Source organism: Haliotis rufescens, unplaced genomic scaffold (assembly GCF_023055435.1).
Source record: "Haliotis rufescens isolate VD_foot unplaced genomic scaffold, xgHalRufe1.0.p SCAF_11, whole genome shotgun sequence".
Lineage (NCBI taxonomy): Eukaryota > Metazoa > Mollusca > Gastropoda > Lepetellida > Haliotidae > Haliotis > Haliotis rufescens.
This window is the reverse complement of record NW_025963791.1, coordinates 18,064,011-18,081,181: the sequence shown is the minus strand read 5'-3', so window position 1 is coordinate 18,081,181 and position 17,171 is coordinate 18,064,011. Positions and strand designations below refer to the sequence as shown.

Sequence of the window (17,171 nt, the reverse complement as noted above, 5' to 3'; positions counted from 1 at the left end):
TTTATCAACTGACACTCAAGTATGTACAGGTATATTACTTGTCTCATTTGTTTCTAGAGATCTCATTGTTAAATGACATGTGGCTAGTTGAACTTTCTGAATAATTAACCATGATCGTAATGCACCTGTTGCAAGATATATGAACCCTATTTTGACTTGTACCATAAGCTTCCGTGTTTTTCATGTGACAATTGACTTTCCTGTGCATGTGTTTGTGACGGGTGCCACCGCTGGGGCAGGATGCGTTCACCTTATCGGGAATACCTGGTATCATCACTATTTGATGCATAAACACATACTCATGATATAGTCGTTATCGTAATATCGACTTTTGGCAGAATGTTTTTTTATCAATATGGAAAGGGCTTTGTCGCTTTTATTTGTACTGTTATACATATATCACTGCATCGAGTCGGTTCTCCTGGTTTTGTATTAATTAGAATGCAACTCTAAATACCCGGTTTACTTCGCTGGATGTATTTCAATTTCTTACAAAATGTTCAATTGAAAAGGGACATATTTTCCAGCACACGATCTACATATTAATGAGACTCGTGATTATCCGGGGTAGAATAGGTCTTCAGCAACCCATGCTTGCCGCAAAAGGCGACTATGCTTGGCGTAAGAGGCGACCAAAGGGATCGGGTGGTCAGACTCGCTGACTGGGTTAATGCATGCCATCGTATCCCAATTGCGTGGATCGATGATCATGATATCAATCACAGGATTGTCTGGTCCAGACTCGATTATCTACAGACCGCCGTCTTATAGCTGGAATATTGCTGAGTGCGGCGTTAAACAACAAACAAACATATTAATGAACCAGGTTACAAAAGACTGTATTTCATTTGCAACATTAATGCTGACATTTGTCTTTATCAGGTTTTCTTTCAACTACTGAGCCAGTAATGACGACACCCCCACCCTCATCCACTACCTTGCCTACACCACTATACACTCACCTCAGCGAAGCGGAGATTGCTATAGTGAGTGTAGCCTCGGTCATAGTCGTTGTGGCGTCTGTGGTGGGAGCGGTGATTTGCAACAAACGGCTCAGCAAGATTAAAGGCGGGCTTCTTCATTGCCAACACGTCAATAAGGACAAAATGAAATACCCGATACAGGAGGTCGGTGCCAGGAACATTAACCCGGGAACACCCCCAGCAGGACCACACGCACCATCATCACCAGCAACATCAGCAGCACAGCCAACACAAGAGGCTGTGCCGACTGGTGGGTTGAGATACATCACTGGACGAAAATCCGTGTTTTACGTCTTATGGGGATTTCACATCTCCTTACTCACTGGTACTTACTTTTCTTATGACGGTGACAGGGGCTTCTGGTAAAGCAGGACATTCTTACCCCCTTCACTAACACCTGGTGTCAGATACCTATTCACATATTATACACCACTAATTTGCCTTTTATGCCAAATTAATTGTTTTTGGACAGATATGCGAGACTGAAAATAAAATAAAATGGAGAAGATGCAAGGGGTATGTTAGAAAAAAAATACTTCATATGAGTTTGACCTTGTTGTATACACGGACTTATACTTGATAGATACAGCAGCATGTGGGCGCGTGAGTTGGATTTAACGCCGTTATATGTATCATATAAAAGTAACTGAACAAACTATGACTTAGGATTATGTGGGTACATATGAAGTATAGAAGATGGCAGTTGGAGGGACGCATAAAGAAGGAGTGAGTGCCGAAGACAGAAGCAGAAGCCATTTTATCAGCTTAATCTCTTACATGCATTTTTTTTGTTTCTCCAGATTCTCTTATTTCTACAACTGAAGCAGCTGATAGATGAAGCTCTCTTCAAGATAACAACAGCATCCACATTCTCTATTCAAGGACCATCAACCGAAGCGTGTGCAGTCCTTTGAATGTATCTCACATGTAATTTAAGATGGGAGATACGTGTTCAATGTAACTAGCTTCCAGGCTGATCGCTGTGTAGCAGCATGACAGATTGTCATGAGATAGTGAAAGTACTATGTCTGAAACTAATATAAATAAAGAAGATCTTGGACTAACCTGGACTTTTAATTTTTATTTTAATATACATGTACACCGAGTGAACATTTTCCTCGTTTGATATATTTAATAACATAATCTTGATGTTTTGAGAATCTTCGGAATTATTTGGAGGAAATGAAGACATTCATTCATTCATTTAATAAAGAGATGATTAACCACTGTGTTCGGTTGTTACCGAAACATCTACACACTCGTGATTAATCTGTCACGATTAGAACGAGGCTTTGCAGAGTTCAAATTGTTGCAGATTAATCACGCCATAAAACAATACGCCATAAAAAGTCGAGCTCGTAGTTGAAGATTTCCCGTGTTTAGTAACCACTTGGGATTCCCCCCAGCCTCGTTTTCGTATATGCTGAGTAAGACAACTGCACCATAAACAGGTAAAAAGGATCTAGCGAAGACAACCCACACGAGTTTTCCCGTGACAGGCAAGCCACTTGGCAGCATTCATGTTATGTTTTTTTGTTAACTATTAAAAGCTGATGGGAGTAACGTTTTGAGAATTAGTAATGTGATTTGATATTTGTTAATGGTTTTGAATTACTCGGCCCATAACTTTTTTTGCATTCGTCTCGCCGTGACTATCATTCTCAATGCGCAACACTTAATAGGCCCACCTTTTCAGTGTATGTAAATACGTTATTCGTTTATTTGTTCGCTAGAAACAAATGTTATAAACCCAATTAAGAGGATTTTTTTTTATATATTGTCTTATATATTGTGAAATATTGTTTACGAAAAACAAGGGCCCAAAGGAACTGTCATTATATAAAAAACAGACTTATTCATTGGACAATTTTTCTTTTAAACATAATATTTAACATTCATGACATTTGTGAATGACAAGAAACAATGTGAATTTGACAAGCACAATAATTTATTGTGTGTGAAACATAAATACATAGGAGATATGTAAACAATAAATTATCATTTCAATAGTTCTACAAATATTTGCATCTTCATACCCTTGTAATGTTACATTGTTATTTTACTGCAACAATGATGTACATTTATGCATCTTAAAATATATTTTGTATTTTAGAAAGGATGAAATGATCTCAAAATTAATTTCACATTATTAGTTTTAAGTAGAAACTCAATATCACAGTTAATTATTTTCAGAATTAACAGACAATACAGAGTATTAAGACATGTAGAATTATGTTTGTCTCAAGTATATTCTTCAAACCAAAGATTTATTATTTACCATGTTTACTGAAAAACCCACCTCTTTAATAATGCAATTGTTATATTATCATAGCAGATAAAGAGCCCCAATATGCACAGCTACATGTAGCTTAATTTTAATGATATATAAACTGACGTCCAAATGAAACTTTACCAGAGTTTGAAATCACTCTTGCTCAAAAACAACAAAACATACATGCATGAAGTAAAGTGTATTGTGAAGATCAATATATCAACATAATCAACACTGAAAATGACAATCATACCGCGACCGAGAATGACGTCAGAGCCCCCCAAAGTTGGGTGTGGTACAAAACTCGAGCTTTCAGAATCATGGACAATAGGCAGAGTACATAAGCAATCGCTCACGTTCAATAACAAGTCATTAGTAGCGTGTGTGACCACCAAATGCCTCAATACACGCAAAAACTCTTCGACGCACAGAAAAAGTCAGTCGTCTGATGAGGTCACGTGGGATTTGACGCCATTCTTCTTGGAGGGCCAAGATCAGTTCTTGCCGGTTGGCTGGAGAGTGTGGTCGTTGTCGAATACGACGATCCATTAAGTCCCAGAGGTGTTCTATGGGGGACATGTCGGGTGAACGTGCAGGCCCGGCAGGTCGTTGACGTTGTTGGCTGCGAGGAAGTTAGTGACAATTCTGGCTGTATGGGCTCTAGCGTTGTCATGCTGATATATGACACCACGTGGCTTCTGTTGGAGAAATGGTAGGACAACTGGACGAAGAATGTTATCCATGTAACGCTGAGCTGTCAAGTCTCCGTCAACGATGACCAGCGGTGTCCTCTCCTGCCCACAGATCTCTCCCCACACCATGACACTCCCTCCACCACATGGTACGACCTCCTGCACGCAATTCGCCGCCGTTCGTTCACCCCTTCGGCGGTACACACGTTGTCTTCCATCAGCCCTAAACATACAGAATCGACTTTCGTCAGTGAAGACAACTTTCTGCCAGTCACGTCGTTGCCAACGTCGTACAGTCCGGGCCCATCTCAATCGCAGACGACGATGTTGCGCTGTCAATAGCTGTCCTCTGTATCGTCTAAAAGCCCTGATTCCATGAGCCCTGAGTCCCCTGGCAACTGTCTGTCGACTAACCCTGTGACCTAAGGCATTTGTCGCTTATGACGTCACAGTACACAAGTACCGGTCAACATGGGGCGTGGTCACCCTGGGTCTGCCTGTTCTTGGCCTGTCAGCGGTCCGCCCTGCCTGTCTGTAACGTTGCATCAAGTTGGTAACGGCAACACGGGAGCAACCGAAGGTTCGTGCAATATGGGCGTGGGTGGCTCCCATCTGTACCACGTTCACGTTGTTCGACTGTGAGTCGTGGAATTTCTTTTGTGTATTTTTATCACTGTGGATGTCTGACTTGCCGTTGCAATCGTTTTATACCCTTACCCGCACGTGCATTTGCAGTTGTCCGTTGTGCACGTGTTTTTCACGTTTTCGCTTGTTATCTCGCAAACATGTAACAGACGATTAACATTCTCTGCATACACTATTGTTGTATTTAGGTTATGTGTTTTAGAAAAAAAATTATACTTTGTCTGAAATTTATATTTTCAGTTGGTAAAGTTTCTTTTGGACGTCAGTTTATTTAGCATTTCTTGGGATGATAAACTGGACATATGACAAAATAAGAAATGTATTTTTATTTATTATTCTCCCATTACAAGGTTTACAGTGGTTTATTTTTTCACATTAAATTATTGGCTGTCTGGGAGTGGACAGCTGTGTCGTTATTTTAATCAGAGACCTTAAATTATTCTAATGTGTTACTTTTCAGAACATGGTAAGTAAAGAAAAACTCAAATTTATTGGTGATGAAGAAATGACCAACAAGAGGTCCTCTTATAACATTTTACCATGAACCTCATTTCTTTACATTAGCAATGTCTAATTTTAATTTTAATATTTTTTACAAAAAAATCATATGTGAACACGTCACTAAAATACATATTTATTATTATGTCTTGTTTTCATGAAGATAAAAAGAAGAAAATGTTAATTTTAAATTACCTATTATCAGTAAGTCTTTAGTTAACTTCTAATCTGATAAAATAACAAAAGACTAAAGTTTTGATGTAACTGTTGCAGTAAAATTACAATGTGACATTACAAGGGTATTAAGATGCAAATATTTGTAGAACTATTGAAATGATAATTTTTTGTTTACATATATCCTATGTATTTATGTTTCACACACAATAAAGTATTGTGCTTGTCAAATTCACATTGTCTCTTGTCATTCACTGATATGGGGAAATTAGATAACTCATTTAGTAACAAAAGAAAAATTGTCCACTGAATATTTTTATATATAATAAAAACACATGTGCTCACCATGCTCAGGAACAAAACAAAAACTCGCAGTAATCAGCTGTTCAGTTGCCTGAGTTGGTATTTACAGAATCTTGCCTGATCCTGCTGACAGTTCCTGACAGTTCCTTGGGCCCTTGTTTTTCGTTAACAATATTTCACAATATATAAGACATTATTTAATTTCCTCTTAACTGTGTTTATAACATTTGTTTCTAGTGGAAAAATAAACGAATAACGTATTTACATACACTAAAAAGGTGGGCCTATTTAGTGTTGCGCATTGAGAATGATGGTCACGGCGAGACTATGCAAATAAAGTTATGGTCCGAGTAATCCAAAACCATTAACAAATATCAAATCACATTACTAATTCTCAAAACGTTACTCCTATTAGCTTTTAATAGTTAACAAAAAAACATAACATGAATGCTGCCAAGTGGCTTGCCTGTCACGGGAAAACTCGTGTGGGTTGTCTTCGCTAGATCCTGTTGTCCTGTTTATGGTGCAGTTGTCTTACTAAGCATATTCGAAAACGAGGCTGTGGGGAATCCCGAGTGGTTACTAAACACGGCAAATCTTCAACTAAGAGCTCGACTTTTTATGGCGTATTGTTATGGGAGAAAAAGGATTAACCACTGTGTTCGGTTGTTACCGAAAAATCTACACACTCGTGATTAATCTGCCACAATTAGAACTCTGCAAAGCCTCGTTCTAATCGTGACAGATTAATCACGAGTGTGTAGATTTTTCGGTAACAACCGGATACAGTGGTTAATCCTCTATTTATATTTACGCAACATTAACCGAAGACTGCCGATTACGATGCAAATTGGGTCTAAAATTATGATTTTACAAACGGTATTAGATGATAGTTCGATACATCCAATCACCTTACAAACGCAAAGACACGAACGTAACTGTAGATGATTTGCTGACGGCTTTAAACGAGCACGTTTTATTCTCGTTCATGTACAAGTAGTTTCACTATACAGGCCCAGTGTGAATGGTACACGTTGATGCATGTGAGGAAGGCTTGGGCGGTTGTGACTCTCGAGAAAAAAAATTATGTTCTGTATGCAAATACATTTCTTTAATGTTTCTCTTTACTTATGTCTTCTTGTGTGTGAGTGGGTAGGTACTGTTTGAAACAGAATAGTGTCAGCGCTTGATCAAACGTACCAATTTATTCTCTTTCGGTTCAAATACATCATTTTATAGAAAATCAGTTATGTTGAATGAACGTTTTTTCAAATACCCCCTTGACAGGCTTTTCTCTAAAACAATACTAGCCAGCCTCCCTACTTCCCAACACAATAATTCAAAGATTTACACTTTTTGGTTTACTTTGTCTTGATAATTATTCTTATATCAGATGGAGAAAGGGGTGTGTTCTTATACAGAGCTCAACCCACACATATATATTTTAAACCTGGTGTATGATCATTCGAACGCAATTACTTCCTTTCATTCCTTCCTTCCTTCATCGACGACAGCGTTTCCGGCAACCGTTAGCAATTTCCAGTCGACGACAGGGGGCCTGCAGTGACACTGCCATGGCTACACAGAGAGTCCGTAAGGTGCACCAGCGTCCATCCTCTGAGGCTTCAGTAAAACTGTCTATAGAGGAATCAGGAGAAGAACCACCCCAGGAGACAGGTGAGATGGACGCCACAGGTCTGTATCCTGCCACTAATGTTCAACAGTACTATTCATTTTCTTGAAGAAACCAGAAAGATAAACATGTAGTCCCATATTTCCTCGTGACCCAACCCATCCTTTTTCTGGTTTGCGTCAAAATCCGAAAAAGGAAAATATCGCTACTGATCGGGCTTTGATACAGTATGTGTTATGTCAAACTAATAACAATGGACTATGTTGAAGCCCCATCATACCTTCTTTCAACCCGAAAGTTCAGCATTACAAGGTGTTACTACCTCTCTCCTCTAGAACTCCTTTTGAACAATTCGTAATACAAAAGACTTGTGTCTCAGTCAAATGACGTTCGTATGGGTAGATAACTTGGAAACATAAGATTTGTTTTCGCCTCTCACTGTTTCTACAGTGACTGTCATCAAACAACCTAACTTTTGTACAGTAAGTGTAAATTGTGAACAGAGATTTTGTATTAAAGTAAAAACATCGATATTGACATATTCTGACCAAATATATAGTGCAGGTTATTCGCTGTACTAGCGCGTTGATCACTCAGGGCAACATGTACGTGACGTTTGCGAACACATTATTTGCGTTTCGGCTAACAGTCGAGGCTGATTTAACGTTTTATATTTAACCATGACACAATATCGACATATATATATAGCATATATCCGTTTTGAACTTGAACGTGTGCATATATGCTTTTAAACATCCTTGTTAAACATCCTATTTAGGGAAGTTATTTGCCTTTCAAAACGGCCTTACTTCCCCAAAATACGTCAATGGCTTTAATTCAATACAGAATCTTTGATCACATTTGACCGAAAAAGACCAGCAGATGGCTTGGTCTACCCCGTGGGGACAGAACATGCCGTCTGCGCGACTCTCCATCTACTGATGAATGTCACCATCTGTTTAGACCCATGCATTTCATGGGATTCGAACCCACAATCATAGGTTTCTGGCGTGCCCAAGGGACGCAACTCTGCACAGCGAATCGCGGCGCCTTAGACGACTGGGCCACCCGTGCCCCCTTCTACCTAAAGACAAGTCAAAGATCTATCTGACCCGTGGCGATCCGGGGTATAACAGATCTTCAGCAACCCATGCTTGCCGTAAAAGGTGACTATGCTTGTAAGAGGCGACTAACGGGTTCGGGTGGTCAGGCTCGCTGACTTGGTTGATTCATGTCATCGTATCCCAATTACGTGGATCGATGCTCATGATGTCAATCACTGGATTGTCCGGTCAAGACTCGATTATTTACAGACCGCCGACATATAGCTGGAATATTGCCGCGTTAACAACAAACAAACACTATCTGTTTAAATGTTTACTTGGCCTAGCTTATGTGAAGATAAACGTATGTTATGTGTTACAAGACCAAAACATATCAAGAAACATTCACGTGTAAGTGTGTACATAGTTGTAAATTGTCTATAAAATATCCTCTTGTACGAAAATGTGTTTTTTTAGAATAAAATTATATAACTTAACTTTATTTGCAGTATGGTTGGTGAGCGATGTACACACGTTTCAGAGGCAATGGCCCTCGTGTGTTACAATGTAGTCCGATAAATAGCATTGACCCTGGATTGTCGTGACTGTCGCTTTTGTCCGTTATATCGCTTAACCAATTAACACAGTCGGCCTTATTTTGTGAAAGAACCTATACTTGACGTGTTACAATGACGTAAAAAGAAAACAAGCATAGCCTGGTAAATATACATCCGAACAACTGGGGACTGCACCGTCCGGATTAACAGGGTTTCACTGTGTATTTTTTAAATACATATTTATAAGTTTTTCTCTGCCTCTGGCCCCGCTGAATGCTGAATGTCTTCAAACACAGATGTTCCATTCAAAATGGACGTCGTACGCTGTTACGACTCTAGTGGGACAAACATTTATGCAACAATTTGAATAATTTATTTCAGGTTTTCTTGCATCTGCTATTTCGGCAAATCTTGACCGGGTACCTGTGGTAATATCGCCGGCTTACACCCAGCACAGGGAGATGGCAGTCTTAGTTCTAGCCTACGCTGTCTGCATTGCTAGCTCTGCGGCGACTCTGGTTGCCTACAGACAATCCATACGGGATACACGGAGTCACCTCCGTTCTGGCCCCATGCCGGCGATACTTGACGAGACTTTGAGGTATCCCATTCAGGAGTCGGGAGATGATAACTGAACAGTCAACTGGTGGGTTCACGTTTACACTGTATAAATTATTTGCTTAACTTGATTTTTAATAATTTGATGAAAGTGATAATGTGCTATATATTACGCCGATTCATTTGTACATGTATGTATCTGATTTCAATGTTGTTTAAATGTTGTGATTTCATGCCGTAAACAAAACAATATATTGTAATTATAATGTTTTAAGATATTGTAAGGTAACACGGTTGCAGCGATTAAACAACCATCAAATGTTGGATTATCACGAGCAGTATTTTAATAGTCTAAATTTAGGACAATATATTTACAGTTTAACGTTATGCTATAGACATTCACGCTAAGATTATTCCTATGTGTTTCAGTTACTTTGAGGGACACTCCGGTATCCGACGACTCAGTAACGAGCTTGTACAATTAATTTGTTTCTTCCGGCTTGAAAGTGTATCAGATTTTCGATATGAGCGTAAAAGTTATCCATCACGTGACGTGGTCGGGATGCGGAAACAGATGACAAATCCTCAGCCATTATGTTATCAGACAATTTTCTTGTGTGTCAAATCTGTTTGTGACTTATTGAATTAAACCTGTAGTTTTTTTAATGAACAGAATAATTCTAGTCGAGTTTTCTCTTGAAACTTTGAACAGTATTTTATTGTGGAAGGAAAGAAAGCCAGAAGGGACGCATGTCTTAGACATTTTGGTGAGACCCAGAAGTACGGGTATGGTGCTGGCTGTCACCGGGTCGAAAAACCAGTCTAGTCGGTTATGGGCCGGAAATGCCAAATCTGAATTTCAGATAGTCCCGGGAGTACTCATATATAAAAGAGGCATACCGAAATACATCAGTAGAAATATGATATAAGTTCAGAGTTATTGACAGTGATTACAGTTGCAGCTTGTGAGTCATCTTACGATGCGGATGTGAGATAAAGTGCATAAGTAGATCAAAACTATTAAAGAGTTAGTGACTGTTTTACAGTTGCAGCTTTGCGTTCAACCAAACAGCAAAATTCTTCACACATGGGTGGCACTTCTGAGAATTGTCGACAACAAGACAGAACTGTTTAAGTTCTGGGCTGCAGAGGTTATTTCTTAAGCATGTGGGAATAAAAAACGTTATACGCACTTACAGTAAACAGGATCATGCAACAAAGGGTCAGAATTTGTCAATAATCTGCATCCATGTCCAGATTGAGAAGCTGACACAAGACACTTTTTGCACATGTCTAATGCTGCTAGACAGGGTCATGATAGGATTTTGATTCGAACAGTTGATACTGAGGTCATTGTCCCGACCATTGCATTGTTTGACAGAATAGACGTGTCTCACATCTGGATAGCTTTTGGACTGGCAAACAATTAAGATAGTTGGCTGTTCATGATCATGTCGTTGCCGGATTCCATGGACTAGAGAAAGCCTATTTACTTCCAGCTTCACTGGCTGTGACCAGTCATCTTTCACTGTGGGAATCTAACGTGAATGATGAAGCAACACTGGCTTCCCATCTTATTGATGATGTACCATCCAAACGGAATGTGATGAACATGATGATAGTCATTCAGCCTTATGTGGTCTTAGTGGATGATTGGGCCAGTAGTGTACAAGAGTTGATGAGGCACGCAAAGACTTATTCACTAAGATAGATAGATAGATAAATTGATTCTGTTCCTCTACATATAGCTGCTTTGTACCAACATGTCAAAAGAGCAGCATTTCATGCTGGTCACTGTTGGCGACGAAGTCTGGAAGCCGAAACATACCTTTCCACACCAACTAAAAGAGGATGGGTAATATCAGTAGCACATTGCTATGAGCCTTTGTGGACTACACATCCACAAGCTTCTTAGTCATGCCAAGAGCTTCTGAGATGCAGTTGTAAATCTGAGTGTGGGTGCTGAGCAAGGTATGACTGAGTTATGCCACATTTAACTGGTGCACCACTTTACAAATGTGGTGGCAACTGTGATCACATTTAATTGTCTCGGGCCAATCAAAACCATTTTTTCTTTCTTTAAATATTCTGTTGTTGTTTTTGGATTCACCATATGAGTATACAATATTCGTATAGTTACTTCGCCTTCATGAAGTATGTCTTAAAGAAGTGCCGAAAAAGTAAGAAATGCATATTTTGATATATTCTTTTCACACTTTAGATAAACCTAAATCAACATAAATAGTCTTTTGTGATAACATTATTTACCTTAAGGATGTAGTGTTGGATAAATATGTTCCAAAATGTTCTTTTTTCTTGATATATTTAGGTTGTGGGTCACATGAGATAACTAGAATTTCATTCCTCCATGGCTGCCACATTGGATGTTTTGCGTTGCCCAACATCTGAAAATATTTGGAATGTCATTACCCACAACTATGCCAAGATTCATGCTTTTATCACAACGTGCACAATTGACCCTATATCTGTCACGAAACGGCTCTACTAAAGGGCGAGTAATACGTAAATGTAATAAACTTGAACACGACGTTAACATCAGGCTGCCAAATAAAAATAGCCTAAAATTAACTCTTTGTGAAAACTGCATTCCTTCGTCTAAAAACGACATAATGTAACAATTGTAAAACCCACAATTTTCAAAATTCACTCCATGAAAGTTCAATCATGTCCCTAACTATGTAAATATTGTAATATATATAATAGTTCGGCAAACGTATCGAATATGCGATTCTTTACAAATGTCTTCGGTCGCTATTTTGTTTACATTGCGCAATGGGCCCTTAGTGCGTCTCGTCAGGTTGCAAATCTAAATTTAAGTAAAATCCAAAATCATCATATGAAAGCTTATTCGTTACCCCGATTATCATGGTAAAAATGAAATATCTACCTGGAAGTTAGCCAGCGATTTTTTTTCAAATTTTGCCCCTAAATAAGTTAAAACTACAACATTATTTTCTTCTTTGAGAGGCATTTAGAAGTTGGAGTACTAAGTAAGGATAATATGTATGGATGAACAACTTCTTTATTGCAATTAGGATCGGTGCAATGTTTCGGTGTGGGACTTTGTACGCGATGTGTTTACATAAAGCTCCATGTCCGCGAGAGGACCATTTGAAGGGAAAATGGTGAAGTATCTTTTTGCACATTATTTCAATTCTTATAGCTATAGTGTGGTAACACTACACGTATTAATTATAACATTTATTTGGTTTGAAAAATGCCTTTGCATGGCACACGAATGCTATGTGGTCGGGTAGTCATGGCATCTTTCATCATAAGAACAAAACGTCTACATGTAGGTCATATGTAGGATTGTACGGAATGTCCCTCAAATAGTTGCATGTCAAACAATGTGAACTTACAATGTGATCATGAATTCCGTGTCACTTCTCTATGTTGTTGTTACTGTCAGCGGCTAGGAAATCCCCGTGACGTCACTAGGAAACACCCCGCTTTTTCAATCTCTAACACAAATGAGTTCTCTGTCAGAGTTACGATAGGCATCGTAACCTTGTACGATCTGCGACATATTAAGATAGTTTCGAAAATGTATCTTATCTTAAACTTAAGATATCTTATCTTTGAACGAAAGTTGTTTAGATTAAGCGTAGCTAAGATCGTTTCATAAATCTAGACACTGTATTCTAAAGCTAGGCCAAGTATACAATTCAATATGAGAAGTGGCAATGTTTCACAAAGGCTGTTTTTTACAGATGTCAGTAGGTATGTATTACTTTTTGAATAGTTTGTTGTATACGCTTTGTCACTTGATGTGAAAAACGATGCCTTGCGCAAATACAGTGAAGAAAAAATATTCCCCATTCATCATCGATAAACTGGGCAATTAGTGGGTTTCTTAAGCTTATTAATACAAATATGCGTAGAGATGATCTTTCTCAAACGTTTTACCAGTATATTTTTGAAGATTTCAAACATTCCTTTCGAATGGGAATTTTCAATCAGTCGGTGTAATTTGTTCAAACTGAAAAAATATTTCAACGGCGGCACTTTTGAGCGAAAGCGTAAACAAGAGGAATTTGACTAACTTCATGTGCATTTTTATTGACAGCAGCTGTGTGGGAAATTTACTATTTTTTGCGATGTTGCAATTGATATGGGCTTGGAGTAAAAAATGATTTTTTTAATATGATGTTTCAGAAGGACATATGCAACTCTGGCACAGCATCTGCGTTTTGTGTAGGGTCATATATGTCCAATTTCATTTCACTTCGAATACATGACGTAAATTATGTAGTCCTAGAGGCTACGGAGTCGTGTTCTCTCCCTAACAATAAGAAATGACAAGTGACAAAATTAGCCAAAACGCGGCATCTCAGCAAAGCGACAATTTTAATCAAATATCGGATTGTTTCGCTAGGAATAATACGTAAACGTATTTGTAAGGGCGACAGATTACAGAATGACACACGCGTATTGCACGGCGTGTGTCAGTAAACACGATCGATGAAACGGGTACACATCGATTGTATTGCGTCGTAGCTGATCATGAGGCGCTGAGCGAGTACTCGCCTTCCTTTCAGGAAGGACACATTTTCCTCGCTGTACTGTGCGCTCGCGCGATCGCCAACCCCACTGAACACGACTCTGCTAAGTTACTACTTTAAAATCTCGGGATCTGTTTTGGTGGTGTTGTGTTTTCAGTAGGTGTTCTTCTGATGATCAAAGGTAAGCAATCTCTTTCAAATTACCTTTAATCCACGATTACCTGCACACGTACACAAAGGCATACATGTACTTGCAGGTTGGATATCTACAAACAGACTGATTGAATTGAACATGAATTGAATGAAACATGATTGTTCCTTACCAGCTATTTGTCTGTATAACAGGGTGTTGAATCAGGACAATGGAAGAACTATAAATTAATATGATATCGAAATAATCTTAGAACAGTGATATAGTTGTTTCGACGCACGGAATGTAATGCGTTTCTTGTCGCTCAGGGCAGACAATGCAATACTATTATTATACTGATGTTTGATGTTGATGTTTGTTGTTTAACGCCGGACTCAGTAATATTCCAGCTATATGACGGCGGTCTGTAAATAATCGAGTCTGGACCAGACAATCCAGTGATTGACACCATGAACATCGATCCACGCAATTGGGATACGATGACATGCTGGTTGGTTAGTTGGTTTGTTGTTTTACGCCACACTCAGCAATAATTCAGCTATATGACGGCGGTCTGTAAATAATCGAGTCTGGACCAGCCAATCCAGTGATTGATATCATGAGCATCGATCCACGCAATGCTGTATCACGGCAGCCTGGAAAAGATCGAGTCTGGTCATTGTGTTACGAAGGAACGCACTGAGCCCCGAAGCCTGATAACCGTTTTAACTTAGTCGAACATAGGGACCAGTTCAAACGTTCGATAATGTCTCAAAAAAGGAATTAAGTATTTCTTATCCGACATCGAATTTTTAAACTGCTCCCATACGGCCGGCCAGCTTGTGTTTCACGGAAGACTTATATATTATTTCATTCCAATGAGCAAAAAGCATAGTCTCGTCTACAATATTAACAAGTGAAAACATGTCCGCAGCAATGACAATGTTAACCTTTTAAACCACACGTGCCCAGTCAGGCGTGTAGACATTCGAAAAAGGATGGGCGAGGTAACATTGATACTGTTTTCTTTTGCAGATGGTTAATCTGACACCTTCCCTCGTGACAGACCCCCTTTCCTGGCGCCTGACAGCTATTGTAATGGCTGTCATTATAATCGCCACCTCCGTCGCCGGAGCAGTTGCTCTGTTCAAGCAGGAGCTGGTTGACGCCTCTGGTGTGGTTAGAGATGTAACCACTGGTATTATACGGAATATGATCAACAAACTTAAGAAGGTCGTGATTGTTCTCCGGCGCCTGGTCTGAACCAGATAAGAGGACCATGAAGTTTAACGGTAAGTAGGATCTGTGTATGTATTGTTTGTTTGTTTGTTTTTAACGTCGCACTCATCAGTATTCCAGCTATAAGACGGCGGTATGTAAATAATCGAGCCTGAGCCAGATAATCCAGTGATTGACATCATGAGCATCGATTTAGGCAATTGAGATACGATGACGTGCATCAACCAAGTCAGCGGGCCTGGCCAAATGATCCCTTAGTCGCCTCTGTTCAAAGTTGATTTTCCAAAGATTTCTTATGTTCCAGACACTTTGAAGAGGACCGATGTACAACGACTGTAGCAGTTTCAGTGATGGACACATGTTTGCTCCAGAAACTGAACGGAGACCATGCATATTGTTCATGTACAATTTCGCCAGACATGTTTGCATTAACATGATAATGTGCGGGATCTACTCTGTTCCTGCAGCTGGGATGCCATGGCGTCAAGAGAGCAGTTACAACTTTCTTTGTGGTATTGTTGCCTGAATCCTCACACCAGTTCGACAAAGGTGTCATAGTTCTAAAATCACTATAATTAACCCATATTTCAATATTTTCACTGTTAGGTAACAAACGCATTCTACAGAAGGCCTGAGTCCCTATATATAGGCGGGGCGGTCGGGTAGCCCAGTGGTTAAAGCGTTCGCTCGTCACGCCGAAGACCCGGGTTCGATTCCCGACATGGGTACAATGTGTGAAGCCCATTTCTGGTGTCCCCCGCCGTGATATTGCTGGAATATTGCTAAAAGCTGCGTAAAACCATACTCACTCACTCACTATATATAGGCAGATACTTCACTCTGCCACGAATAAAGACTTAAAGGGACTCAGCAGCCTTCTCTCTGTTTTAAAAAGTAAGATAGCATTATTTTCTTGTTAAATTCTCCTTGCCTTTAACTTATATGATATCCTGTGCAAGCAACTATATATTGACCATGGTTTGTATTATTTAAGAATAAGTTATATGTCATTCATTATACCGCAAAGCAACTTGGATGTCAATTGTATGTGTGTGTTTATATAGATATTGTAGATTAGTTCACTTGTACATTAACTGTTGATGTGCCAAGTGATAGACAAAGCCGTACATTACATAGCATGAGAAAGGGTACATTGTGGTAAATACCCGCGGGTAATCTCACGTAAATACCGTCTCATGCGAATTTGGTCATGCTACGTCTATCAATTGGTTATAATAAACATTTACGGCATTGAAATTGAAATTTGTATGTAAATACATGAGTAACGCTAGAATGCCGTAAATGTAAAAATACCTCCCAGTCGCTTTTTTCGATTTTTGTACCTTATTTGTCAGAACAATCCTGTTAAGAAACGTTCAGACCAGTCGCTATCAATTCATGTATGATTGTCAATTATATATTTAATGTGAAAAGTCATTGACGGCATCTATCTTGTAATGTAATATTGTTTAAATATGTCTCTATATATGAAATTTGACTCTGCCACGAATAAAGACTTAAAGGGACTCAGAAGCCTTCTCTCTGTTTTAAGGTGATAGCCGAATAATCAGCTCTACCAGGTTAATTCCCCCACTATCTTGGTCACTGTGAAGTAGCAAACGGGACCACGGTCCCAAAGACAAGCTACGTCAAAGGCATAGAAATATAGAACACGAAACTCTTGACTAGTCTCTTCTATGTATTTGTTATTGGCATTGCGTATCCATACGTTACCGTATAATGTATAGGTGATGTGTAAACTTGAATACGTTCATATTTTGAAACAAAATATAGGTTATCATATTTCATGATTAAAGTTTTGAGTATTTGTCTACTACTCCAACATCAATATGTCAATTAATATTTAGACTTATGACGAGAACACAAGCATATCAGATGGCCGTTTTTATTGTTAATT

At 39.1% G+C, this 17,171-nt stretch overlaps 2 long non-coding RNA genes across 3 annotated transcripts; both read left to right on the top strand.

The window, feature by feature from the left end:
• The first annotated feature begins 7,100 nt into the window (after positions 1 to 7,100).
• LOC124151984 lies at positions 7,101 to 10,054 on the top strand. Its single transcript, XR_006863437.2, has 3 exons — positions 7,101 to 7,244; positions 9,182 to 9,446; positions 9,788 to 10,054. It is a non-coding gene; the product is annotated as an uncharacterized LOC124151984 (long non-coding RNA).
• Positions 10,055 to 14,008: 3,954 nt separating this feature from the next.
• On the top strand, positions 14,009 to 16,497 carry LOC124151985. 2 transcript variants are annotated; one of them, XR_007220003.1, is made up of 4 exons: positions 14,009 to 14,065; positions 15,050 to 15,306; positions 15,558 to 16,355; positions 16,397 to 16,497. It is a non-coding gene; the product is annotated as an uncharacterized LOC124151985 (long non-coding RNA). The 2 variants fall into 2 exon arrangements; XR_006863438.2 differs by having other exon boundaries at positions 15,558 to 16,497.
• Positions 16,498 to 17,171: the final 674 nt, after the last annotated feature.